Source organism: Phaethon aethereus (assembly GCF_964289735.1).
Source record: "Phaethon aethereus genome assembly, chromosome: W".
NCBI classification, from domain to species: Eukaryota; Metazoa; Chordata; class Aves; order Phaethontiformes; family Phaethontidae; genus Phaethon; species Phaethon aethereus.
Window position 1 is genome coordinate 40,788,846 of NC_138581.1, and position 27,541 is coordinate 40,816,386.

The 27,541-nt window shown below is 44.6% G+C and overlaps 1 protein-coding gene across 2 annotated transcripts in view; it reads right to left on the reverse strand.

The window, feature by feature from the left end:
* LOC309415185 (tyrosine-protein kinase Fer-like) overlaps positions 1 to 27,541 on the reverse strand; it is a gene marked incomplete at both ends in the record, with an annotated part of 295,648 nt that overhangs the window by 230,336 nt on the left and 37,771 nt on the right. The gene's annotated exons all lie outside the window — the stretch shown is intronic.

Consider the following 27,541-nt stretch of genomic DNA (forward strand, 5'->3'; position numbering starts at 1 on the left):
CAAAAGGGAGTTTTAAAGAAAAGCCCCCTAGGCTGTGTGCTTGCTCATTGGAAAAACATTGTTGGGATTGGGGGACAGAAAGTAAAAAAACCCTTATTAAATATTGTAATCAGTGGTGGCCGTTGTATAAGTTAGAGAATGATGCTAAGTGGCCACTTAATGGATCTATAGACTATAATACCCTTTTACAATTGATGTTGTTTTTAAGGAGAGAAGGGAAATGGGATGAAGTTTCATATGCAGACATGTTTTTCACCCTCCGAAACCATCCGGAGTGGCAAAGGGACTGTGGAATGGTGCCACCACAGGACCCCCTGGTACTCGCACTTGAGCGGGAAAATAATAAAGAACTTAGAGGTAAATTAAAGCGATGTTGCTCGGCGTGCAGCATTGGACAAAGATGCATTAAAGTAAACAAAACCCACCAGGCACCGGAACCAGATTTAACTGACCTATTTAAGCCTCCCCCTCGATCTCAGGAACGGGATGTGGACTCAGATGAAACTTCCACCCCCCGAGATAGCCCCGTATCTTCCCGCACTAGGGGGAAGTCTGCTCCAGTGGCCTTACAGGCACCTCTCCGAGAGGCGGTAGGACCCGAAGGTGGGACAATGCTAATCAGAGTGCCTTTTTCTATTGCTGACTTACAAGGATGGGAAGGGGCTGCGAAGGATTACAGAGCTGATCCAGTGAGAGTAATGAGGCATTTTCAATTTATTGTGAAACAGCACAACCCTGACTGGATAGATATACAGTTATTATTAGAATATATGACTGAGACAGAAAAACAGCTGATTTTAAAGACGGCAGGGAATTTAGCCAAAGATCATTATAAGAGTATAGGAGGGGACGTCAAAGATTATTTTCCTCTCCAAGATCCGAAATGGGATCCTAACAAATCCTCACATATGGAAAGATTGCAGGGGTATCAGGAATGGATTTCGAGAGGAATAGAAAGAGCTATCCCCAAAACAATAAATTGGTCAGCTTTGTATGCAGTCAAACAGGGCCCCTCCGAGTCCCCATCTGAATTCCTGGATCGGTTGAGAGATGTAATGCGCCGTAACACACCGCTAGATCCTGGGTCAGAAATAGGGATACAACAATTAGTTTCTCTGTTCCTGGGTCAATCTACAGGGGACATCAGGCGTAAGCTTCAGAAGCTACGCACTACAGAAGGAAGGAATCTGGAAATATTGTTAGATGAGGCATGGAGAGTGTTCAGCAATAGAAAAGAAGGATATAGACAAGGACAGCGGAAAGTAATAGCGGCTCTCAGAGAAGAGGAAGGAAAAAGGTACAAACGAGAACCATCTCAGTTAGGCAAAGACCAATGTGCACTATGCAGGAAATTTGGTCATTGGAAAAGAGAATGTCCAAACAAGGAAAAGAGACGGGGCTACCAGATTGGGAAGATGGTAGCCCATGTAAAAGAAGATTGACGGGGACCCGGGGAATCTACCCTAGCGGATCCGCTGGTTATAATGAGGCTAGGGAAAGAACAACAGGAAGTGGAGTTCTTAGTTGATACAGGGGCAACCTACTCGGTTTTGAATCAAGCCTTGATACCCCTGGGGAATGATTACATCATGGTAAAAGGGGCGACTGGCCAAAGCGAAAAGGCATATTTTTGCAAACCTTTGAAGTATAAATTTGGAAAACAATGGGGGATCCATAAATTCCTATATATGCCTAACTCCCCAAAGGCCCTTTTGGGAAGAGATTTGTTAGAACAATTGGGTGCAAAAATTACATTTAAAAAGGGAGAGATTATTCTGGAGATAAAAGACCACGATTATATTCAAGTACTGAGCCTATTCCTAACCAGTCTTCCTGGAGAAGGAGAGATTAGTGAAAAGATCCTAAATCAAGTATATCCTGGGGTATGGGCTACTGATGTACCTGGAAGGGCAAAGAATGCCCCACCCGTTGAAGTTAAACTCAAAGAAGGTCGGCAACCCGTAAGGGTTAAACAGTACCCCTTGAGGAAGGAAGATAGGGAAGGGATCCGACCAGTCATTGAAAAATTTTTACAACTAGGATTATTAAAAGAATGTGAGTCTGATTTTAACACACCTATATTACCTGTCTGTAAGCCTGACGGGTCATACCGCGTGGTCCAGGATCTACGGGCTGTAAATAAAATAACTGAGGACCTTTACCCCGTAGTGGCGAATCCATATACCCTGTTGACTGTATTGACACCTGAGCTAACTTGGTTTACTGTTTTAGATTTAAAGGATGCCTTCTTTTGCCTCCCTCTCCATGAAGCCAGCCAAAAATTATTTGCATTCGAATGGGAAAACCCCAAAACTGGTCGCAAAACTCAGCTCACTTGGACGGTGTTGCCACAAGGATTTAAAAACAGTCCTACCATCTTTGGCAACCAGCTCGCAAAAGACCTGGAATCTTGGGAAATCCTGTCTGAAAAAGGGAAACTGTTACAATATGTAGATGATATCCTGATCGCCACCAAAACAGAGGACGATTGTATGACCTGGACGGTGAGTCTACTAAATTTTTTGGGGCTTCAAGGGTATCGGGTATCTAAGAAGAAGGCCCAAGTAATACAGCAGAAAGTGATCTATTTGGGCTACGAAATTAGTGCGGGACAGAGAACTTTGGGACAAGCCCACAAAGAAGCAATATGCCAAACCCCGAGACCTCAGACAGTAAAAGAATTACGAACTTTCCTGGGAATGACTGGGTGGTGCAGACTGTGGATATATAACTATGGACTGCTTGTTAAACCATTGTATGCATTAACAACCACTGAACAGAAACACCTTGAATGGAACAAGGAGACCGCACAAGCCTTTGAGCTACTAAAGAAAGCTCTGATGTCGGCTCCAGCCCTAGGGCTCCCAGACGTGAGTAAACCGTTTTTCCTTTTTTCCTACGAGAAACAGGGAATCGCTCTGGGAGTATTAGCACAAGATCTGGGCCCCTATCAACGAGCGGTTGCATTCTTTTCCAAACAGTTAGACGCAACTGCGCAAGGTTGGCCTGGATGCCTGCGAGCAGTTGCAGCTGTAATATTGAATATACAAGAAGCCCGAAAATTTACTCTGGGCCAGAAAATGACCGTCTTAGTGTCTCACACCGTATCCGCAGTGTTGGAAGCGAAGGGTGGGCATTGGCTTTCCCCACAAAGATTCCTGAGATATCAAGCTATACTGGTAGAACAGGATGATGTGGAGATCGTAGTTACTAACATTGTCAACCCAGCCTCTTTCCTCAGTGGAAACACGGGGGAACCAGTACATCATGACTGCTTGGAGACTATTGAAGCAACGTATGCAAGCCGCCCAGATCTGAAAGACAGCCCTATGGAAAGCGGAGAAAACTGGTTCACAGATGGAAGCAGCTATGTCCTAAGTGGTAAAAGACACGCGGGATATGCCATTACCACTAGTCAAGAAATAATAGAGTCAAGACCTTTACCCATAAATACCTCTGCACAAAAGGCAGAAATAATTGCTCTGACCCATGCCTTGGAGTTGGCCCGAGGCAAAGTTGTGAATATCTATACAGATTCAAGATATGCTTTTGGAGTTGTACATGCGCATGGAGCAATTTGGAAAGAAAGAGGGTTATTGAGCTCTCAAGGGAAAAATATTAAGCATGCAGAAGAAATTTTGAGACTGTTGGAAGCAATCCAACTTCCTGAGAAAGTGGCGATTATGCATATTAAGGCACACCAGAAAGTGAGCTCAGAATTGGAAAGAGGAAATGAGCTGGCAGATAGAGAGGCAAAACAGGTAGCCAAAGCAGAGGTAAAAACAGAAGGAGCTTTAGTCCCCGACAGGCGAATCTCTTTAGAAGGTAAGCCAAAATATACCAAGGAAGATCAAAAACTTATTACAGATCTGGAAGGATTATACAATGAAGAGGGGTGGGCTTATACCCCACAAGGAAAACTAGTTATTCCCTCTTGCCTAATATGGCATTTGGTAAGAGAGGAACATAGGAAGAGGCATTGGGGAATAGAGGCTCTATATAAACATTTAATTAGAGAAATTGTGGCCAGAAATTTATATACTACGGTGAGACAGGTTACTCAGCAATGTGATCTTTGCCTCCAGATTAATCCCAAGAATATTCCCAGGCTAGAAATGGGCCAAATTGGGAAAGGCAATGGGCCTGGGCAACAATGGCAGATTGATTTTACAGAACTTCCAAGAAAAGGGGGGTATCGATATTTATTGGTATTAACTGATACCTTTTCAGGTTGGCCAGAAGCATTTCCAACTAGAACCGCTAAGGCTCGAGAAGTAGTTAAAGCATTAATACAAGAGATAATACCATGTTTTGGGGTCCCAATGATAATGTCCTCTGATGGGGACCACATTTTGTTTCAAAAATAGTACAACAAGTTAGCCACCATTTAGGCATAGATTGGCAACTTCATACCCCATACCGTCCCCAGTCGAGTGGCCAAGTAGAAAAAATGAACCACCTAATCAAGCAACAGATTGTGAAACTAGGACAGGAAGCAAATCTAGCCTGGCCTCAGTCTCTTCCTTTAGCCCTCTTGCGTATACGAACTAGGCCAAGGGCGAAGGAGGGACTGAGCCCATTTGAAATCTTGTATGGACAACCATATGGAATACAGAGAGGAATATCCATACAAGCTGGAAACGAAATCATGACCTCTTACATGGTTGCCCTAGGAAAACAACTCAATAATATTAGAAAACACGTAATTGGGACTAGGGGGAGAGGTTTGGATGGACCTGTACATAATATACAACCAGGAGACTACGTATATGTAAAAACTCTTGCAGAAAAGACTCTGGAGCCACAATGGAAAGGACCTTTCCAAGTCCTCCTTACCTCTTTTACAGCAATTAAAATTAAAGAACAAAACGCTTGGATTCATCATACCAGAGTCAAGAAAGCTCCTCAGCTACCATGGAAGTCAACATTAGCTGGACCTTTGAAATTACGCCTCCAACGAAAAGACGAACCCTGATCGTTTGTATAATGGGACTATGGGCAAAAGTTGTGTGTACATGGGACCAAAATATGTATGTACAAATGACCAAATCAATAGTAGATAACATGAACTTGTCTAGCTGTTGGGTGTGCATAGCTCTTCCCAGAGGTCAGATGGAGATACCCACGTTTGGAGTCATGTCTTCTAATTGGTCTATAATTAATGAAGTTACTGGGGTGGACATGTGGAAGTCAGGAAACACATCCAAACTAGAGTGTCAAACTAAGGTGACAACTAGAGAAAGAGGACCTAAATTTGAACTTCAGGTCTTGGAGGGAGGAATATTTTTTGAGGGATGTAAGAACAAGAGCTCCGAAGCATGTATTAGCACCCCTCAATTTGGAAGCTTTAATTTGAGCACCATAAACTGTACTATCATTGATTTACAGAACAGGACATCAATCGGAACCTTAAGTAACCTGGTTAATGACGACCTACAGGTGACTTTGAATGGAATCTATCTTAATATAACTGCCCAAAGAAGGAGTAACGCGGCAAGCCCAGTACCTATATGTCCAACCCCTCAAGGGACTTGGTGGTTATGTGGAGATGGACGTGCACGAAAGATATTACCCAGAGCTTGGCAAGGGACCTGTACTCTTGGGTATCTCACAACACAATATAGGATCGTTAATCAAACTGAGGTACCTTCAGGAGTCCTGAGGAGCCCCTGGGTACGAGTAAAACGGAATAACCCATTGATAGATAGACCTACTAGTTTTCACAGTTTCGCTCGATGGTTCCTCCCTTGGTTAGGAGTAAGCGAACTTGAAAAAGCTATCCTAAACATATCAGCAACAATGGAGTTGTCTTTAAATGCAACAGGAGATGCCCTGTTGTCTCAGCAAAAAGAAATAGAGAGTTTGCGACTGTTTGCGGCACAGAATAGGATGGCTTTAGATATTTTATTTGCTAATCAGGGAGGAACATGTGCAGTGATTAATAGTAGTTGTTGTTCCTATATTGATCAGAGTAAAAGAATTGCTGCAGACATCAACCAAATTTGGAAACAGTCAAAAATATTACACCTAGTAACACTAGATGACACTTCACTGGGTTTCTCTGATCTTTGGAATAAGTTGACTTCTTGGCTCCCAAACTTGACTTGGTTAAGACAATTATTTGTTCTGATAATTGCGATTATCTTTTTGGTTATAACTCTCTGTATTACAGTCCGATGTGGTCTCTGGTGTTTTCAGAACACAGGAGACTCTTATAGTGAATGGAAGAAAAACCAATTACGACGCAAATTGGAATCTAACAAGTACTTTGAAAATGTTAGATAAAGAAACATTGTATTAGAAATAGTATCAGAAATAAATCTAGTAAAAGAATTTACTAACTTTTTAGAAAAGGGGGGACTGAGAGAAGGGGTTCAGGGAGTCTTAGCAGTTAATTAGTAGATGAAGCTTGAAATCTTGTTAGCTATTGTGTGAAGTAGTTAAAGCAGGAGAACTGTAGTTCCTCCCAAAGACAGGTCCTGATAAACTGAAAGGAGCAAGAAGATTTGTGGCTCCTCACAAGGACGGTCCCTGATAAGAATTAAGAACTTACCTCAAGAAACTAGCTAAAACTGACCCTGCAGTTTGGATAGAAGCCAAAAAACAACGGAGCCTGCGCAAAGGCAAAAGGTTACTAGCGGTGACGAAGAGGAACCACCGGCCTTCATCCCCACGACCCCCGACGACCACCACCAGGAGGCAACACGCAAGCGCAGATGGGAGGAGAACTCATTTTAATACGAAGCGGGGATAGATCATGCATATGTATAGGTATATTGCTAAACTTTATGTATATGCAACACTTTGCTGTATATATTTGAAGTAAGTGCCGCGTTGGGCGCGCACGGTTTTTGGTGGGACTACCCCCCCGTGCTGCCCAGCGCTGAATAAACATACCTACTTTACAATCTTACAGATTGTGGAGTCTGTTTTCCGCATGTCACTGTGGCTCCAATCTATTGTTTCTGCAGTAGGAAATTCCAATTAAGCTGCTTCAGTTATGAGCCCTGGACTAACTGCTATGTTATATCTTGCAATATAAGTGGAAGCCAGAAAAATAAAACAATGTTATAAAAAATGTATTCTTTTTACAGAGGGCCTGTATACAGGGAAAATCTCAGGGTTTGACTAACATGAAATAAAAAACATCCCCCTCAAAATCAAAAGCTCAAACTGAAACATTTTGCATAGGTTAAATACAGAAAGATGTCATGAAGAATTCCAAAACTGAATGCAATAAGAAATTATTTCTTTATGTCTATATTGTAGACAAGCTGCTAGAAAAAAAACCCAGAACACTGTACTGTAATGGATATACCCTACCATAGGCCCTGAACTTTTCTTTCATTGAAAATATAACAAATTAGTCTTTCAGCTCATAGAAAGCCCTCTAGCAAACATATCCCACTCTACAGAAAAATTAAACTGTCTAAGAGCTCCTGGAAGTATCAGTTATTAAGCTGTCTGATTTTAAGTTTGCCTTTTTTACTTGTTTCTTTGTGTCCTTGTTTTGAGGAAGGGTAAGGAGTGAGATGTTTGCAACAATAAAATGTTGACAAGACAGAAAGCTAAATATTTGTCAAGATCTAAGTATGTCTTCATACCTGTGATGCTATCTCAGACTCTTACATCTTTAAATGCAAACTATGCTCTTAAAAACAATAAATATCATAATTGCTTTTTAAGGAAGGATGATTAAAATACTAAATAGTTTGCCAAAATGCATAAATCTGACAGAGTTAGGCCCATTTTACAATGTCTATAATTATAATTAGAGAGAAATGTCTATAGTATCTGCTTCCACAGTTTTATAACCCCCAGAAAATGTCTGTCTGCAGTCCAGTGCTATGATATTTCAAAGATTGCCCCTTGCCTCTCACCCATGAGAGCATTAATGATACTGACAGGTATGACCCTTCAACCATTCAGAAGTGATGACAAAGTTTTAATAGAAGAGGCAACAGAGACCATTGTAAATGCTTAGCTCACAAAAGATGAATTCGCTTTCTGAATTTATAGCTCCTGGCATTGAGACAAGACCTTTGTCTGCACTGAACAGAGAATACTGTCCCATGAAGAAACACTAATGAAGATAAAATCTATCTGATAAAGGAGAAAATAATTTTATTACCCAAGTCCAGCTTTTGATAATGACTTTAATTAAAGTTCAAAAGAAGGCAGAGACATACCTGGCATGAAAATACAGGGTTAGGTCCCTGAACAGAAACACAGTTAGAAGCCTTAAATATGTTAGAATAGTAGAGACAGAAAAACAACAGAATTACAGGACAGACCAAATGAAAACTAGAAGGGCAAACTGAAGATCTTAAAATCCCATACATTAGTAACAGTGGAGAAGAAAATCTTTATATATAAATAAAATTATGATTAACAATCTCACAGAATCACAGAATGGTTGAGGTTGGAAGAGACTTCTGGAAGTCATCTTGTCCAACCCACAGAAACAGGGAGAACAAGGACATTGTGTCAAGAATTCATATAACTACCTCTGTAGTCCAGGAAGTCCAAGAAGCAAATTCTCTCAAAATTTCTGGCAAGGGTAAAAATAGGAAAAAGAACAGAGGCAATGTTATAATAGGAGCACAAGTTGATGACACAACATTTGGCTATTTGACTACTGGAGAAAGAAGAGAGCATAGTGCAAGATCAAAACAGCTGCTACAGGAGTAGAGAATACCTTACTAATGAGAGGTGGTGGATAACTTGTTTTTCAAACAATTAGAAAAGCATTTAAGGGAACCAGTGGCAGCAAGGAACTCCATCTACTCACTTGTGTGTTGGCAATGCCATAAGGAAATACACAAATGGTCTCGCTAACACTTTAGAACATAGCAGCAAGGAGAGCATTTTCTATATGACAGAGCAAGCAATTTAGAAATGAGCTTTTATTTAAAATTTAATTCTCACTGATATGTTGAAAAATGGTTACGCATGTGAATATGGAAGGCAATTCTGACAAAAAGAAATAATGAACTGTGAGCAGCAAAATACATAATGCATTTCAAAAACCTGAAGATATATCTTTGTAGGATCACTTGGGAAGAGCTCTACTGGAGCTCAGCAATATAAGGGTGATAACAAATTATCCTGAGAAGGATGAACAACAGCCAGTATAAGGTGAATATTATTACTTCCTGAACTTCTTAATGAATAGGAAAATAAGAAAATATATTGAATTAGAAGTGGAAAGAGAAAGACACTTTTAGATCTGAATATATATAGAAAAATCAGGATTAAAATCAGAAATGTTGGAGTACTGTATTGGGTGTATGTGGCAAGGTTTTGGTAGCAGGGGGGCTGCAGGGATGGCCACTGTGAGAAGAGGTCAGGGGCTGCCCTGTGTCAGACACACCTGGTTCCAGCCAGCTCCACAACAGCCCCACCACTGGCCAAAGTGAAGTTAATGGCATCTCTGTCAAAACATATTTAAGAAAGGGCAGAAAATGTTGGAGTGGGGACACACACCACAAAAGAGTGAGAAACAACAGAGGGAACACCAAGGTCAGCAGAGTATGATGTACTCCACGGCAGAGCAGATATTCCTGAAGGGACTGCAGCCCATGGAGGACCCACGCTGGAGCAGAGGAAGAGTGAGAAGGAAGGAGTGATGGAGAGAAACAACTATATCCTTACTGCACACAAACACATCCTGGAATCCTTTCCACTGAAGGGACTGAGTGTAGCCAGTAGCAATACCAAGGGGGGAGGAGTCTGGAGTGGAGTGAAGCTGAGCCTGAGTGAGAACAGGGGAAGAAAGGTGTTTTCCTTAAGTGTCTTTGTTTCTGTTGTAGTTTAACCCAGCAGGCAGCCAAACACCACACAACCATTTGCTCACTCCCTCACCCCAGTGGGATAGGGGAGAGAATCAGGAAAAAAAAAATAAAATTAATGGATGGAGATAAAGACAGTTTAATAAGACAGAAAAAGAAGGGAAAATAATAATAACGATAAAAGGATATACAAAATAAGTGATGCACAACGCAATTGCTCACCACCTACCGACCAATGCCCAGCCAGTTCCTGAGCAGCGGCCCTCCCTGGCCAACTCCCCCAGTTTATGTACTGGGCATGATGTCATATGGTAGGGAATATCTCTTTGGCCAGCCTGGGTCAGCTGTCCTGGCTGTGTCCCCTCCCAGCTTCCCGTGCACCCCCAGCCTTCTCGCTGGCAGGCCAGCACGAGAAGTTGGACTGTCCTTGACTGCTCAGCAACAGCTCAAAACATCAGCACGTTATCAACATTATTTTCATCCCAAATTCTAAACACAGCACTATACCAGGTATCAAGAAGAAAATTAACTCTATCCAAGCTGAAACCAGGACAGTTTCCCAATATCCTGCATTGGGTTTGCATGGCAAGGTTTTGGTAGCAGGGGGGCTACAGGGGTGGCTTCTGTGAGAAGCTGCTAGAAGCTTCCGCTATGTCCCATAGAGCCAATGCCAGCCGGCTCCAAGACGGACTCGTCGCTGGCCAAGGCCAAGCCAATCAGCAACAGTGGTAGTGCCTCTGGGATAACATATTTAAGAAGGGGGGGGAACCTCTAAAACCTCTAAACCTCTAATTTGTCCATTTCTTCTATTAAGCCTTTCCTCATAGTTTGATTTCTCTGGTCTTCCATCATTGAATAGAAAAGATGAAGTCATAACACCTTGTAAAACTTACTTTATAACTGATTATTCTGTATTACCTATTTAGTTGATCTTAGGACCTCCCTGATCCCATCATCTGCTTAAATTAAGTATTTTATATAATGCCATGTGTTGGGATCACTCTGCACGGCTCGACCTTAAGGAGAAGGAGCTGTGGCGTTGAGCTGCATGGCTCGGCCTTAAGGAGAAGGAGCTGCAGCATTGGGAAGCTGGTAAACAGCTGGATATCTGCACGGCTCGGCCTTGAGAAGAAGGAGCTGTGGTAAACAACTAAGAAGAAGCAAGAAAAACAGGAACACCTGCAAGCAGCGAATCCTGACTGTGTGAGAGGCGCATGGACAGCGCGTGATATCTTGTATATAGCCCATTGCAATAATGTGTGTAACAAGCTGTAACCAATCATGAGTGTGTGTGCAGTGACTAAGCGAAAATTATGATATATATTGGAGTCAGACAAGACAATAAACGGCATTGACCTGATCATATTGGTCGTACGCGTCGTGTCCGAGACTTCCACGTCAGGTGGCGCCCGAACAGGGACCCTCTCGTCGATGCTTCCCGGAGCAGAAGAGACAGCAAAGGGGGTGCGGAAGCCAGCCGTAGCAGGCACTGGCCCGTGCCTGGAAGTTGCTAGCGCAACCGAGGAAACTGTTGGAATCTCGCCCTGATCAGGTGAGCGGCTGGGGAGGAGATGAGGTCCACGCTAACAAAAGAGGAAGAAGCAGTGGTTAAGCTCCTCCAACTAATCCTCTCTAAGAGAGGTGTACAGTATGAGGAAGCCGGCCTAAAAATATTATTGGTATGGGCGCGGCAAAAAGGACTAATTCCCTCAGTAAATGAGGCTTTTGAGATCCCGATTTGGGAAGGAATTGGCGCAGCACTGTGGGAGGAAGTCAGCACAGGCAACAAAGACAGTATAAAATTTACGACGCTCTGGAGGTTGATCCTAGAGACATTAAAAGAACTAAAGGCAGAACGCGTTGCTACTGCTTCTGCCTTTGCAGCTCTGTCAGCTGAATTTGGGGATCCGAGATGCACCGCTACTTCTATGATGTTTGAGGGTCCGGTAGTTCCTCGGGTGCCCCCGAGAAGAAGTGAGGCCGTTCCAACCGTAGTCGCGGCGCCAGAGCAAGATAGCCAGGAACGGCCGGAGTTACCACTTACGAGTCCCCAGAGCGAGTCGCCGGAACGACCTTCACCGTCACCGCGGCTAGTAAATGAGGGGGAGCTCCGTGGCAAAATGGAACAACAGTTGCAGGAGCTGACAGAAAGGCTGAAGCAGTTAGAGACTCGGCTGGACCATACGGTGCTACCTGCCTCCAGAACACCACCGCCACCCACAAGTCTGTTTCTGTGGGGTGGGGTGGGAGGTCAGGAAGGAATATCAGTATTTGACCCAGTGCTACCCTCTGCGCCGGCGCTGGAAGGGGCAGTGGGAGGTATTGGTACATATGGTGAAGGGGGGCCCGTGCAACGATGGAAGAAGGTGGCGAGAGAAGCTATTGGTGATGGGGAATTGGTAAAACCAATGGCTTTCCCAGTGGTGACTACTCAACAGGGTGATAATATATGGGAATCGGTAGAATGGAAGCTGATTAAGGAGGCTAAGACAGCAATCTCCCAGTATGGGCTCAAGTCACCTTATACTAGTTCTGTGTTACAGCATATCTTTGCCTCTAATCTAATGTGTTCATATGATATAAAAATGATAGTACAGATGTTATGTACCCTGTCACAGCAACTGCAGTTTTTTCAACGATGGCAGATGGCATGTGACGAGGTAGTGGCGACAATACGACGACAAGGAGATCCTTTATATGGGGTTCAGGCTCAAATGTTAACTGGGGCAGGGCCCTATGCGAATCCTGATTGGCAAGTAAGGTTTCGGGCCGAAGTGTTACGGAAAAGTCAGGAACTAGCACTAATGATTTTATTGACACTGCATGATGAAAAATCGACACCCGCTTTTACGACAGTTAAACAGGGGCCATCAGAGTCCTATGCAAAGTTTATTGATCGGCTACATGTGGCTATCAATGGCAACCCAGATTTATCTAATGATATGCAAGTGAAATTTTTTTATATGCTCGCTTTTGATAATGCAAATGAAAAGACAAAGAAAGCCCTAAGCTATTTACCTCGTGGGTCATCAGCGGCGCAGCTGTTGGAAGTAGCCGATAGAGTACTTGAACAGGAGAGGGCTGCTTTTATGGCTGCTGCAGTGGGGGCTGTAGTTAAACCGATTGTACAAGGAAAAGGGGGGCAAAGAAAATCAGACAAAAGATGTTTTAATTGTGGGGGATTTGGACACCTTAAGGCACAATGCAGAAACCCTCCAACTAGTCCAGAGGCCAGAACGCAGTTGCAGGGCTTCCGAAAGTGGTATGAGCAATGCCAAAAATCCACCCGTAACACCAATGAATGTCGTAGAAAGGGAAACGGAATGCGGAGCGCGCCTCGCCCTCGCGCAATGATACAAAATCAGGAAGCGCCGGAGTGGACCTGGCAACAGCAGTAGCTGTCACTCTTGACAACACTGATGTGCAGGTGATAGAATCAACTCTCAGGGGACCTTTAGGTCACAATTTAAGTTCTCTGTTAATAGGACGATCCTCAGCGTCTAGGCGAGGTATTTTTGTAATCCCAGGGTTGATTGATGCTGATTATCATGGGGTCATTAAAATTATGGTACATACCCCTGTATCGCTCAACTGATTCCGTTTAAATCGATAGTGCCCAATGCTAGCACAAGAATAAGGGGGAATCAAGGTTTTGGATCTACAGGGCAGCCAGTTGTTTTATTTGCTTTAGATATTAGTAGGGGAAAACCTGAAGAGCAAATGGAATTAAGACATCCCAATGGGCAACTCACTAGATTAGGTATGGTTATTGATACAGGGGCAGATGTCACCATTGTCTCCTATCATAGGTGGCCTAAGCACTGGCCCTTGATGCTGGCCAATACAGGGATTATGGGATTAGGAGGGACACAAGCTACATTGGTAAGCAAAGACGTAATTGCTTTTACGTTCCCAGATGGAAGAACGGTTTCTACGCGACCATACGTGATGCATTTGCCTGTTGCCTCGGTGGGCAGGGACCGACTTAGTCAAATAGGGGCTCGATTAGTTACACCACCTTTTTAGGGGCGGTCACTGAGCAGCAGCCAATCCTAAAACTGAGTTGGAAAACAACTAAACTGGTATGGATAGATCAGTGGCCGCTGAAGCAAGAACAGCTGCAAATTGTTAATAGCTTGGTGAAAGAACAATTGGAAGCTGGGCACATTGTGCCGTCGACCAGTCCGTGGACTACACCCGTATTTACTATACTGAAAAAATCTGGCAAATGGCGGCTACTACATGACTTGCGGGCAATCAACGCGGTAATGTGTGACATGGGGACATTACAGCCTGGACTACCCTCTCCGGTTATGTTACCAGAGGATTGGGATTTGTTGATAATTGATCTAAAAGACTGCTTTTTTACCATTCCCTTAGCAGCTGAGGATGCAGAGAAGTTTGCCTTTACGGTACCATCGGTAAATAAAGGAGAGCCAGCAAAGTGGTATCATTGGGTAGTGTTACCGCAAGGAATGAAAAATTCACCTACGATGTGTCAGATATTTGTGGCATGGGCTCTAGAGCCGGTGCGGAAAAAGTATCCAGATTTAATAATGTATCACTATATGGATGATATATTAATAGCAGGGACACAATTGAATGCAGACCACATTTTACAGCACTTAGAGCATGATTTAGGAAAACGGGGTTTAAAAATAGCACCGGAAAAAATTCAAAAGAAGGGACCATGGCAATATTTGGGCTGGATTATTACCAGGGGAGCGGTCCGCCCACAAAAAATAAAGATTAATTCGAAAATAGAAAATCTTTCTGATGTCCAAAAATTAATGGGGGATATACAGTGGGTTCGAAATATTTGCGGAATTACTAATGATGATCTGAGGCCGTTGATGCTGCTCCTGGGGTCTTCGGTGGAGGCTCCAGAGCGACATCAACTGGACGAGGATCAACACCAAGCTTTGCAGAAAATTACTGAGAAGATAGCAACAGCCTATGCTCACAGATGTTCACCTACTGAGAGTATCTCACTTATGATAGTTAATTCAGGAGGGGAACAGCAACATCCACTAGGATTGATCGTGCAGTTAGGAAATACGGCAAACAGTTTGAAAGTATTGGAATGGGTTTTTCTCTCCTATCAACCCAGAAAAACAGTGGTCACCAGATATGAATTATTTGCACAACTCATTATTAAGGGAAGACAAAGAATTGTAGAAATATCTGGATTAGAACCTGTAATAATTTATGTTCCTGTATCTCAAAAGTACTTAGATTGGTTGTTAGCCAGTTCTCTGGAGTTTCAGATCGCAATCTTGGATTTTTTAGGACGCATTACAAATAGCTATCTATCCGATAGATTATTGTCACTGTTGGCTAATCAACAGTTTGAAGAAATGCCCATGCGATCGGAGACCCCAGTGAACGGGATGACAGTCTTTACCGACGCAGGACGCAAATCCCGTAGAGCGGCTGTCACTTGGCAGGAAAATGACAAATGGAAACATCAACTGTTACCTGGGGTGTGTGGAGATTCTTTACAAACTATGGAACTTCAGGCAGTCCTTTGGGTATTCGAAAAATGGTCTCAAGAGGCTGTTAATGTTGTCTCGGATTCTCAATATGTGGTGGGCACGGTACAGTGACTTGAACATGGCATGGTTAAAGCAGTCAAAAATCCGGTATTATATTCCTTATTGCTGCAGCTGTTGAGGTATTTAAACCAACAACAGCAGCCATATTTTATTACGCACATTCGTAGCCATCAGCACTGTGGGGGCTTAGCCATAGGAAATGTCCACGCTGATCACCTCGTAGCTCCAGCCTGGACCGCACCTGCGGTAAAAACATTTGAACAAGCTAGGCTGTCACATGACTTTTTTCATCAGTCAGCAAAGGCGTTGGCAAAACAGTTCCATATTCCCGTAACTGATGCTAGGGGCATTGTCCAGTCTTGTCCCAGCTGCCAGAAAGCAGGGATGGGCATTGGTATAGGGGTCAATCCCAGAGGGCTCCAATCGTTACAGTTATGGCAGATGGATGTGACACATGTTCCAGAATTTGGGAGAATGAAATATGTCCATGTCTCGATAGACACTTTTTCGCATGCCATTTGGGCTACCACACAAGGCGGAGAAACAGCGCGACATGTTATCAAGCAAATGCATGCTGCTATTATGGCCTTAGGAGTTCCTTTACAGGTAAAAACGGATAATGGGCCTGCGTATGTGTCTCGAAAATTTTCCCGCTTCTGTCAGCTTTGGGGAATTCGACATATTACAGGGATTCCTCATTCCCCTACAGGGCAAGCTATCATGGAGCGGGCGCATCAAACATTGAAAGCGCTTTTGCAAAAACAAAAAGGGGAAAGCGTGCTGGACACGACAGAACGACTTGCAAAGACGGTGTATGTGCTAAATTATTTGCGTTTTACGGGAGACAGGGAAGACTCTCCAATGGTGATTCATGCTTCAAGTCTACGATCTGGGGTGTCCCAGACTGGGGAAAGAATTTTAGTACAATATAAAGATGTGGTCACTGGAGAATGGAAAGGACCTGCAGAGTTAAAAATGACTGGTCGAGGCTATGCTTGTATTCTTACAGATAGCAGAGTGAGATGGGTTCCAAGTCGATGGCTTTGACTATGGCGAGCGCACCTCTCTCCACAAGCGGAAGAAAGTTGTTCGTGAGTCTGATAGTCACGTGTTTGATATGCCAGGTTCAGGCGTGGTTTTCCGTTCAACCAAGAAAAAATATCTGGGTTACACTAGCTAATCAAACGGGCCAAGGCCACCTTTGCTTATCTATATCCACTGCTGAGAATCCGTTTACAACATGCTTAGTTGGTCTGCCCTTAGGGGACTATGATTCGGCAATGGTGGTAAAGAAGACCGCCCCTGATCTAGCCTTGTTTTTAAACATAACAAACACCTCTGCAGCTATGGATAAGTGGGACGGATGGATGGCACACGGACCACAGGAGTTGTTGGAACCACAGGAGTTGTTGGAACCGCAGGAGTTGGATATTTTAGGAAGCATTACAGCCCCTACTTGTTTATATTTTAATTATACAGGACAGGACGATACCAGATCACAGGATATAAGCCCCATGTTGGCCGTTTTTCAGAATGCTACCAATTGGTGTAATTATACAACGAGCAACATCTCGCACTCTACTATTGTCCCAATAAGACTCCCTAAAGGAATATTCTTGATTTGTGGTGATCGTGCATGGCAAGGTGTTCCCTCCCGTTTGAGAGGTGGTCCTTGCACATTGGGGCGCCTGACATTGTTAACTCCCAACACTTCTATGATATTGAACCTTACTCGACGGCATAGAATAAGACGACAGATTCGAAAATATCAGGAAGGGTGCAATGACCAATTGGATCTTTGCACTGCGGACAAAACCATACTAGCCTCTTTCCTTGCCCCTGGGGTCGCTGCTGCCCAAGGCTTAACCACTTTAAATAAATTGGGATGTTGGCTAGCGAAACAAACCAATGCTACTTCTGCAGCACTCAGTGCTTTGTTAATGGAAACTGACTCAATAAGGCATGCGACATTGCAGAATAGGGTGGCCATCGACTTCCTACTTTTGGCCCAAGGGCACGGGTGTGAGGAGTTTGATGGCATGTGTTGTATGAATTTAACAGATACGTCACAGTCGGTAACTCAACAATTGCGAAAACTGAAGGACTTAACGGACAGGTTACAGACAAGTTCACTAGGCCTCGAATCATGGCTGCCAAGTTTGGGCCTAAGCGGATGGTTACAAGACTTAGTAAAAGGGGCAGTTGTTTTAGTACTTGTTATCTTAATACTAATGCTTATTGTACCGTGTTTATTGCATTGTCTACAAGGAATGGTTCAAAAGGTAGTAAAGAATGCTTGGCTAGCTAATAACTCCAACGAGTATCTTACCCAATGAATGAGCTTTGTTAGATAATCACGCTCAAAACAAAAAGGGGGAGAGGCTATCACATTACCCTAAGAACGTTTGAATAAAGCCTTATATGTGTTAAATTATTTGCGGAAGGAGAAAGGACCTTTTCAACTGCTAACCAGGGGATGAGGTTGACAGTGGTGGCTGTTTTACCCATGGCTTTACCCATTTTGCAGGTGTCTCGAAGTGGGTGAGGCCATGGGTGGGGCAGTCGCCATCGTCTTCGTCGGACACATCTTGACACTATCAGGTGTCATCGCAATCTGGATGCCACCTCAGTCAAAAGAGAATGTAGGGGTAAATCACGCTGAAATTTGCGGTATCATGAGATGAACGTGGAAAGCTTTTGAGGCAAAGTGCTCTATAACTACAAATGCTTTGGTAAGATATAATATTGGTCTTCATAGCCTTATACAAGTACCTTTTTTCTATCACTAGGAGTAGTTTATATCACTAGAAGTAGTACAGCTAGAATTGTTTGCTTTGTAATATTCTGCTATTGACTTAAGCATAAGTTGATATGTGACTGCTGGGTTATGAAAAAACGCCGTGTGAACAAAGCCTACGAACCAATAGACGGGGTGGCTGTAGCGCGTGCAGCACGTCTGGCCAGCGGGCGCATACGCCATAGGCTCCCTGTGTTAAAAGGTGACAACTGCGGTGAGTTCCGACACTCGCTGGCCACGTGTGTCGAAACTCGTTCCTCTAAAAATGTGTAATACTGGGATTTCCTGAAGGGCAGTGGGCCGGTGTACGGCAAGGCCACCGTTGCCTCTGTGGGGACGCCCACGTAAAGCTGGCACCTACCAACTGCTGGGCTGAGTTCGCGGCACAGGACGATACAAGAATGTACAGAGGGTCCATCTTTCTCACAGTCCTTGGGTTGCGAATGATCCATTAGGCTTTGTTTATACAAAAACAAAAAGGGGGAGATGTTGGGATCACTCTGCATGGCTCGACCTTAAGGAGAAGGAGCTGCAGCATTGGGAAGCTGGTAAACAGCTGGACATCTGCACGGCTCGGCCTTGAGAAGAGGGAGCTGTGGCATTGCGAAGCTGGTAAACAGCTGGACATCTGCAGGGCTCGGCCTTGAGGAGAAGGAGCTGTGGTAAACAGCTAAGAAGAAGCAAGAAAAACAGGGACACCTGCAAGCAGCAATCCTGACTGTGTGAGGGGCACGTGGACAGCGCGTGATATCTTGTATATAGCCAATTGCAATAATGTGTGTAACAAGCTGTAACCAATCATGAGTGTGTGCGCAGTGACTAAACAAAGATTATGATATATATTGGAGTCAGACAAGACAATAAACGGCATTGACCTGATCATATTGGTCGTACGCGTCGTGTCTGAGACTTCCGCGTCAGCCATGTACATCTAAATACCATAGGTGATTATGAAAATTATTTCTTCATTTGATAGTTCTTATCCATCCTGGGAAAACTGCTAGCGCATTAACCATCAACATGGATTTTTAAGCATTTTTGTTTCCTATTTTGAACCCAGCCTCACTAGGCTTCTACAAGACCAGAAGTCAAGAGGCTTTAAAATAATTTATACTGATCTACAAATTTTTTTTATGCAAACTACCTCAACTGAACTAATATAGCTTTGATTATTAGTTGTCTCAGGAAGCAAACTCTCAAATTTACTGACCAGCCTGAATTACCATCACTCTCCAAACAGAGATGCAAGTGCAGTGCTCTTAATTAACATGGGTTTCATAAGACCTAAATCACAAAAACGGACAGAATAGAGTATGTTGGCTTTTATTCTCTAAGGTCTTTTTTCCCCTTTATGTCTTGCAAGAGACTTACATGAATGTGTTTTTTCAGAAAATCACCCATTCCCTCTTCCACTCGATATATTTCTAAGAGGATAAGTTGTTTTTCCCCAAACCTTATCTAACAAATTCATGACTGCAAGTGACAAATAGTTTTCTGATGGAGAAAAACCTATTTGTATATAGTTACAAGTTTTCAGAATACTGAAGGCCTAAACTTCTGAGCTAAGAGTTAGGTCAATAAAGTTAGCTGTTTAATGAGTATCAGCAGTTAAGATAAACAAATAATAAGGCACAAAAGTAAGAAAAATAAGAATGCAATCTTATGCACTGCTATAACATGCTTGAACTAATAAATACCAATAGTAAATTGTCTCAGAATTATGAGTGCTGGTCTGTGAGAACCGAGTAGTGCACATCCTGGGGCTGTATGTCTATGTTGATTGGAAACAATATGCCTAAGCTGGTCTCAAACTAACTCCACAAAAAGCCACCGAGCTCCCTTGGCACCATGCTCCCCAGAGTTCCCTACACTAAAAGCTTTATTTCACACACAAGAAACAACCCCAGTCCTTGCAAGTACTGGTACTCTCTCTGAGCTGAAATGCATGAAATACAGTATTTCTTTTATTCAGTCTGCTAACATCTATAAATAACGCAGGCCAGTTCAAACAGCATTACTAGTTTCATCTTACAATGTGAAAGTTTCAGGCAAAAAACAAACTCAAAACCCTAAGAGTCTCCCTGACTTCAGTGACATCTGAAGGCAACATATGCTACCAGGAGATGTAATGGCATAATCACGATTATACAAACAGCTTAGAATTAATGCATCAGCAACCTAATATTATCTGACCGTAGAATCTTTGGGTTGGAAGGGACCTTTAAAGGTCATCTAGTCCAACGCCCCTGCAACGAGCAGAGACATATTACAAAGAGTGGTAGGGCAATAACTTGATTTAACCAAAGCTTTTTCAGCAGCTTCCTTATTTATCATAGATATAGCTTGTGTTCTGTACAACTTCATTATATGCCAATAAAAATGCATCAATACTAATTTCATGTCCTGAAGTATTAAATCACAAGAGATGCAGGAATCGGAACACATTTTCCCAGCAAACACAATATTGTACAATATGCTAAGTGTACTGTTAATATTATTAGCCTCCTCTAAATCATAACAATGCCAGGGAACAGAAAGCAACCTAGGGCTTGCAAATGTGATTTATTTTTTATTATGCTACTACAATTCCACATATGTGTACAAAAAAATGAAATTATATGCTTATCTACTGTGTCTGGCTGGGATGGAGGTAACTTTGCTCATAGCAACCCATGTGTTGTTATTTGTTGCTAAAAGAGCATTGATAACATACTAATGGATTGGCTATTATTGAACAGTACCTGCACAGCATAAAGGCTTGCCCCTGCCCCCAGAAAAGCGAGCAGAATGGAGGTAGGTAAGAGGTTAGGAGCAGACATAGCTAAGACCCAAACTGACCAAAGAGAGATTCCATACTCGAGGACATCAAGCTCAACAATAAAAGCTCAAGGAGAAGAGGAAGGGGGGACAATCATGGTTATGCTGTTTGTCTTCCAAAGCAACCATTACGCATGCTGAGGCCCTGCTTTCCAAGAAGAGGCTGGATAGCTACCTGTCCATGGGAAGCAGTGAATCACTTCCTCTTTTTACTTTCCTTGTGCACAGAGCTTTTGCGTTCTCTATTTGTGGTGGGTTGACCTTGGCTGCATGCCAGGTGCCCACCAAAGCTGCTCTATCAGTCCCCTTCCTCAGCTGGACAGGGGGGAGAAAATATAATGAGAAGCTTATGGGTCAAGATAAGGACAGGGAGAGATCAGTCAGCAATTCCTGTCAAGGGCAAAACAGACTCAACTTGGGGAAATTAGTTGAATTTATGACCAATCAAAATCAGAGCAGGATAATGAGAACTAAAACTGAATCTTAAAACACCTTCCCCCCACCCCTCCCTTCTTCCCGGGCTCAACTTTGCTCACGATTTCTCTACCACCTCCCCCCTTGAGTGGCACAGGGGGATGGGGAATGGGGGTTGCGGTCAGTTCATCACACGTTGTTTCTGCCGCTCCTTCCTCCTCAAGGGAAGAACTCACACTCTTCCCCTGCTCCAGCGTGGAGTCCCTCCCACGGGAGACAGTCCTCTATGAACTTCTCCAATGTGAGTCCTTCCCACAGGCTGCAGTTCTTCACAAACTGCTCCAGCCTGGGTCCCTGGCATGGGGTCACAAGTCCTGCCAGCAAACCTGCTCCAGCATGAGCTCCTCTCTCTACAGGTCCACAGGTCCTGCCAGAAGCTTGTTCCAGCGTGGGCTTCCCACAGGGTCACAGCCTCTTTCGGGCATCCACCTGCTCTGGCATGGGGTCCTCCACGGGCTGCAGGTGGATATCTGTTCCACCATTAACCTCCATGGGCTGCAGGGGGACAGCCTGCCTCACCATGGTCTTCACCACAGGCTGCAGGGGAATCTCTGCTCCGGCACCTGGAGCACCTCCTCTCCCTCCTTCACTGACCTTGGTGTCTGCAGAGTTGTATTCACATGTTCTCACTCTTCTCTCTGGCTGTAAATGCTACGTACCGTTTTTTTTCCCCCTTCTTAAGTATGTTATCCCAGAGGCGCTGCCACCATTGCTGATTGTCTTGGCCTTGGCCAGCGGCGGGTCCATCTTGGCGCTGGCTGGCACTGGCTTCTATCAGACACAGGGGAAGCTTCTAGCAACTTGTTGCAGAAGCCACCCCTGCAACCCCTACCGCTACCAAAACCTTGCCATGCAAACCAAATATATTATTAAACTCTCATTATCTCATTTCACAAGTCTTCTCACCTTCCTTATATTTTTTCTCCCCATCCCATGGGAGATGAGAGTGGGTGAGAGGCAGGCTGGGTGTTTGGCTGCCAGCTTGGGTCAACTGATCACAGCACTTCTTGGTGTCTCACACTGGGCATGAAAATGGATTGTACAGGGTTTATCTCAGCCAGATGCCCACGCAGCTGCTTGCTCACTCCCCCTCCTGAACAGGACAGAGGGGGGAAAAAAAAAAAAGTTTATGGGTCAAGAAAAAGACAGGGAGTTACCATCACAGGCACAGACTCAACTTGGGGAAATTTAATTTATTACCAATAAAAATATACTTGGGTACTGAAAAACAAGGAAAATAAAACAAAACAAAACCCTCCACCCCCCTTTTCTCAGGCTTAACTTGACTCCCAAGTCATCTACCCCACACCCCAACAGAACAGGGGGAGGATGGGGGGTTACAGTCATAGAATCAGGACAGTCCAGTTTGGAAGGGACCTCGAAAGACTGTCTTGTCCAACTTTTCATGGGAAAGGCAGCCTAGATGAGATTATCTAGCACCCTGTCCAGGCATGCCTTGAAAACCTCCAGAGATGAGGACTCTACCATGTCCCTGGGGAAGTTGTTCCAGTGATTGATTGTTCTCACTGTAAAAAATTTCTTATGTTGAGATGAACCCTCTCCCGGTGCAACTGGTACCCGTTGCCCCTTGTATTGTCCATGTGACTCTTTATGAAGAGAGAGCCTCCATCCTCTTTGTAGCCACCCTTTAAGTACTGGAACACCATGATGACGTCTCTCTGAGCCTTCTCTTCTCCAGGGAGAAAAGACCTAACTCCTTCAGTATTTCCCCATAGGGCAGGTTCGCCAGCCCTTTGATCAACTTTGTGGCCTGGACGCTCTCCAGTCTGCCTGCACCTTTCTTGAATTTTGGGGACCAGAACTGGACACATTACACTAGGTGCAGCCTGACAAGCGCTGAGGAGAGTGAGATCACATCTCTATCTCTCATAGTAATGCCCCTGCAGATGCAGCCCAGGATCTGATTTGCCTTTGTTGCTGCAGCAGCACACTGCTGACACACAGAATCACAGAATAGTTTGGGTTGGAAGGGACCTTTAAAGGTCATCTAGTCCAACACACCTGCAATGAGCAAGGACATCTTCAACTAGATCAGGTTGCTCAGAGCCCCATCCAACCTGATCCTGAATGTTTCCAGGGATGGGGCATCTACCACCTCACTGGGCAACCTGTGCCAGTGTTTCACCAGCCTCATTGTGAAAAATTTCTTCCTTATATCTAGTCTGAATCGACCCTCTTTTAGTTTAAAACCATTACCCCTTGTCCTATCTCTACAGGCCCTGCTAAAAAATCTGTCCCCGTCTTTCTTATAGGCCCCCTTGAAATACTGAAAACCTGCAATAAGGTCTCCCTGGAGCCTTCTCCAGGCTGAACAACCCCAACTCTCTCAGCCTGTCCTCATAGCTGAGGTGTTCCATCCCTCTGATCATTTTTGTGGCCCTCCTCTGGACCCGCTCCAACAGGTCCATGTCTTTCCTGTGCTGAGGGGTCCAGAGCTGGACACAGTACTCCAGGTGGGGTCTCACCAGAGTGGAGTAGAGGGGCAGAATCCCCTCCCTCGCCCTGCTGGCCACACTGCTTTTGATGCAGCCCAGGATTCGGTTGGCCTTCTGGGCTGCGAGCGCACATTGCCGGCTCATGTCCAGCTTTTCATCCACCAGTACCCCCAAGTCCTTCTGGGCAGGGCTGCTCTCAATCCCTTCATCCCCCAGCCTGTATTGGTACCAGGGTTTGCCCCAACACAGGTGCAGGACCCTGCACTTGGCCTTTTGAACCTCATGAGGTTCACATGGGCCCATTCCACAAGCTTGTCCAGGTCCCTCTGGATGGCATCCTGTCCCTCAGGCATTTCAACCGCACCACTCAGCTTGGAATCATCTGCAAACTTGCTGAGATTGCACTTGATCCCACTGTCTACGTCATTGATGAAGATATTAAAGAGTACTGGTTCCAACATGGACCCCTGAGGGACACCGCTCGTCACCAATCTCCATCTGGACATTGAGCCGTTGACCACTACCCTCTGGATGCGACCATCCAACCAATTCCTCATCCACCCAACAGTCCACCCATCAGATCCATATCTCTCAGTTTTAGAGAGGGGGATGTTGTGGGGGACTGTGTCAAAGGCCTTACAGAAGTACAAACAGATGACATCCATAGCTCTTCCCTTGTCCACTGATGTGGTCACTCCGTCATAGAAGGCCACTATGTTGGTCAGGCAGGACTTGCCCTTGGTGAAGCCATGCATGTTCAGCTTGTTGTCCACCAGGACCCCAGGTCCCTTTCAGCAAGGCTGCTCCCCAGCCACACAGATCCTAGCCTGTACTGGGCCCTTTGGTTATTCTGACCCAGGTGCAGGACTTTGCACTTGTCTTTGTTAAACTTCATACTGTTCTTCCTAGCCCACTCTTCCAGCCTGTCCAGATCTCTCTGTAAGATGTGTCACCCTTCTGGAGTGTCCACCTCACCACCCAGTTCAGTGTCATCAGAAAACTTGGTGAGGGTGCTTTCAATCTCATCATCCAGGTCATTTATGAAGATGTTGAACAGCATGAGGTCCAGTATTGACCCCTGGGGGACCCCACTTGTGACAGGCTGCCAGCCTAAGTAAAAACCATTGATTACCACCCTCTGAGCGTGGCCTGTTAGTCAATTTCCTACCCGTTTCACAGACCACCCATCCAATCTGTATCCTACCAGTTTGTCCAGGAGAAGGCTGTGGGAAAGAGTGTTGAATGCTTTGCTGAAGTCCAGGTAAACAACATCCACTGCTCTCCCCATGTCAACAGAAGATGCTATTTTGTTATAGAAGGTGATCAGGCTAGTCAAGCATGATTCGCCCTTGGTAAATCCAGGCTGGCTTTTCCCAATCACCTGCTTCATTTGGCTTGTGATAGTTTCTAGGAGGACTCATCCCCTTTCCCAGGGACTGAAGTAAGACTAATGGGCCTGTAGTTTCCTGGGTCCTCTTTTGGGCCCTTCTTGTAAGACGGGTATGACAGTTGCCCTCTTCCAGTCATCAGGGATATCTCCCCTGATCTCCACAACTTTTCAAAGATTAGAGACAGTGGCCTCGCAACAATGTCAGCCACTTCTCTTAACACCCTGGGGTGGATTCCATCCTGGCCCATAGATTTATGTGGGTTGAGCCCTTGTAAGGGGCCACAGACCAGCCCTTCCTCCACTACTGGTGGGTTGACACATGCATTGTCATAGCTACTTGATTCTGTGATCTGGGGTCCAGCTACGCTGGTAAAGACAGAGGCAAAGATCGTACTGAGAATCTCTGTCTTGTCAGTATTAGTAGTGACTAGCTTTTCTGCCCTGTTTAGCAATGGGCCTCTGTCTTCCCTGTGCTTCTGCTTACTGCTCATGTACCTGAAGAACCCTTTCTTGTTGTACTTGACATCTCTGGCCAATTTCAGTTCTAGCTGAGCCTTAGCCTTCCTGACTCCATTCCCTAGCAAGGTTCTTGTCATCCTCAATGGTTATTTGGGCACCTTTCCATAGCCAGTATGCTGCTTTTTTGCTTTTAAGCACACCCAAAAGCTCTTTGATAAGCCAGGGTGGCCTCTTGTTCTGCCTTCTTCCTTTCCTTTTGTAGGGGATGGACTGTTCTTGTGCTTTCAAAGAGGCTGTTCTTGAATAACTCCCAGCACTCACAAGCTCCTTTGTCCTCCATGGATGCTTCCCATGGAATCCCTCACAGCTCGGCTCTGAGCATATTGAAGTTGGCTCTTCTAAAATCTAGGGTCTTTGTTCTACTACTGGCCTTCAGCATGCTCAGCAGGATCTTAAACTCCACAATGTTGTGGTCACTGTATCCAAGGCTACCACTGGTAGTTATGTTGTCAAGTAAGTCTTCTCGGTTTGTGAGCAGTAAATCTAGCAATGCGCCATTCCTAGTCGGCATGTCCAGCATCTGTAGCAGGAAGCAGTCCTCAATGCATTCTAGGAACCTGATGGACAACTTGTGTTGCTTTCCCAACAAATGTCCAGGTAATTTAAGTCACCCATGAGGACCAGGTTCTGTTGGCCCAAGTCTTCCTTGAGCAGCTGAAGTAAGGTTTCATCAGCCTTGTCATCCTCATTGGGAGATCGGTAACAGATACCTAACAGAAGACCCCCCCTTGGTGATGATCCCTCCAATCTTGTCTCGAAGGCATTTGATAGAATATTCATGGACTCCATAGTTCACCTCCATACATTGAAATTTCTCTTTTACATAAAGTGCAACTCCAACTCCTTCTTCCCCTCCTATCTTTCCAAAAGAGTCAGTACATAACAGTTCCTCTCTGCTGTGCTCCTTTCTCCTCACACTTTTCACCTGATCCAGTGTGGATTCGCCGTGGGCTGCAATTACTTCCGGAAGTATCCCATGCTCCAGCATGGGGTCCTCCTCAGGCTGCCTCCTGTGCCAGACACATCCAGTTCCAGACAGCTCCATGATGGACCTACCTCATACCAAAGTTGAGCCCATCAGAGAAGTTGGTGGCACCTCTGTGAAAACATATTTAAGGAAGGGCAAAAATACTGGGGGGGAGAAGAAGTGAGAAACAGCAGTGCTAACACCAAGGTCAGAGAAGGAGCAGGAGGAGGTGATCCAGGCACCAGAGCAGATACTCCCCTGCAGCCTGTGGAAGGACCCATGCCAGAACAGATATTCACACTGCAGGCCCTGGAAGACCCCACACCAGACTGACCCCATGCTAAATTTCAATATCATTACACGTGCAAAATAAAGAAATTTCTAAATTGTTCCTTTGTGTGACTTACAGAATCATAGAATCATTAAGGTTGGAAAAGACCTCAAAGATCATCAAGTCCAACCATCAACCTGTGAAATATGTTCCTCTGATTCGTGTGATGAAATGTAATCTTCTGTACTTTTATGGATTTCTCCTGCACCATAAAAAGGGGTATTTTATAGGAGAAAGTTAAACTACTTTGCTGGTGTATCAGCTCAAACCAGTTTGATCACTGACCGCATAGTATTGTGTAAAGAGAAACTTGTAAAGTGCATGCATAAGGTTTGGGGTCATCCTGGGGGCACGCCGAGGAATATTCGAGAAGACTCTAGCAGGAGAAGAGGGCATGCGCCGAAGAAGACATGCCTGTTCATTAATATGTATTAGAAGACATGC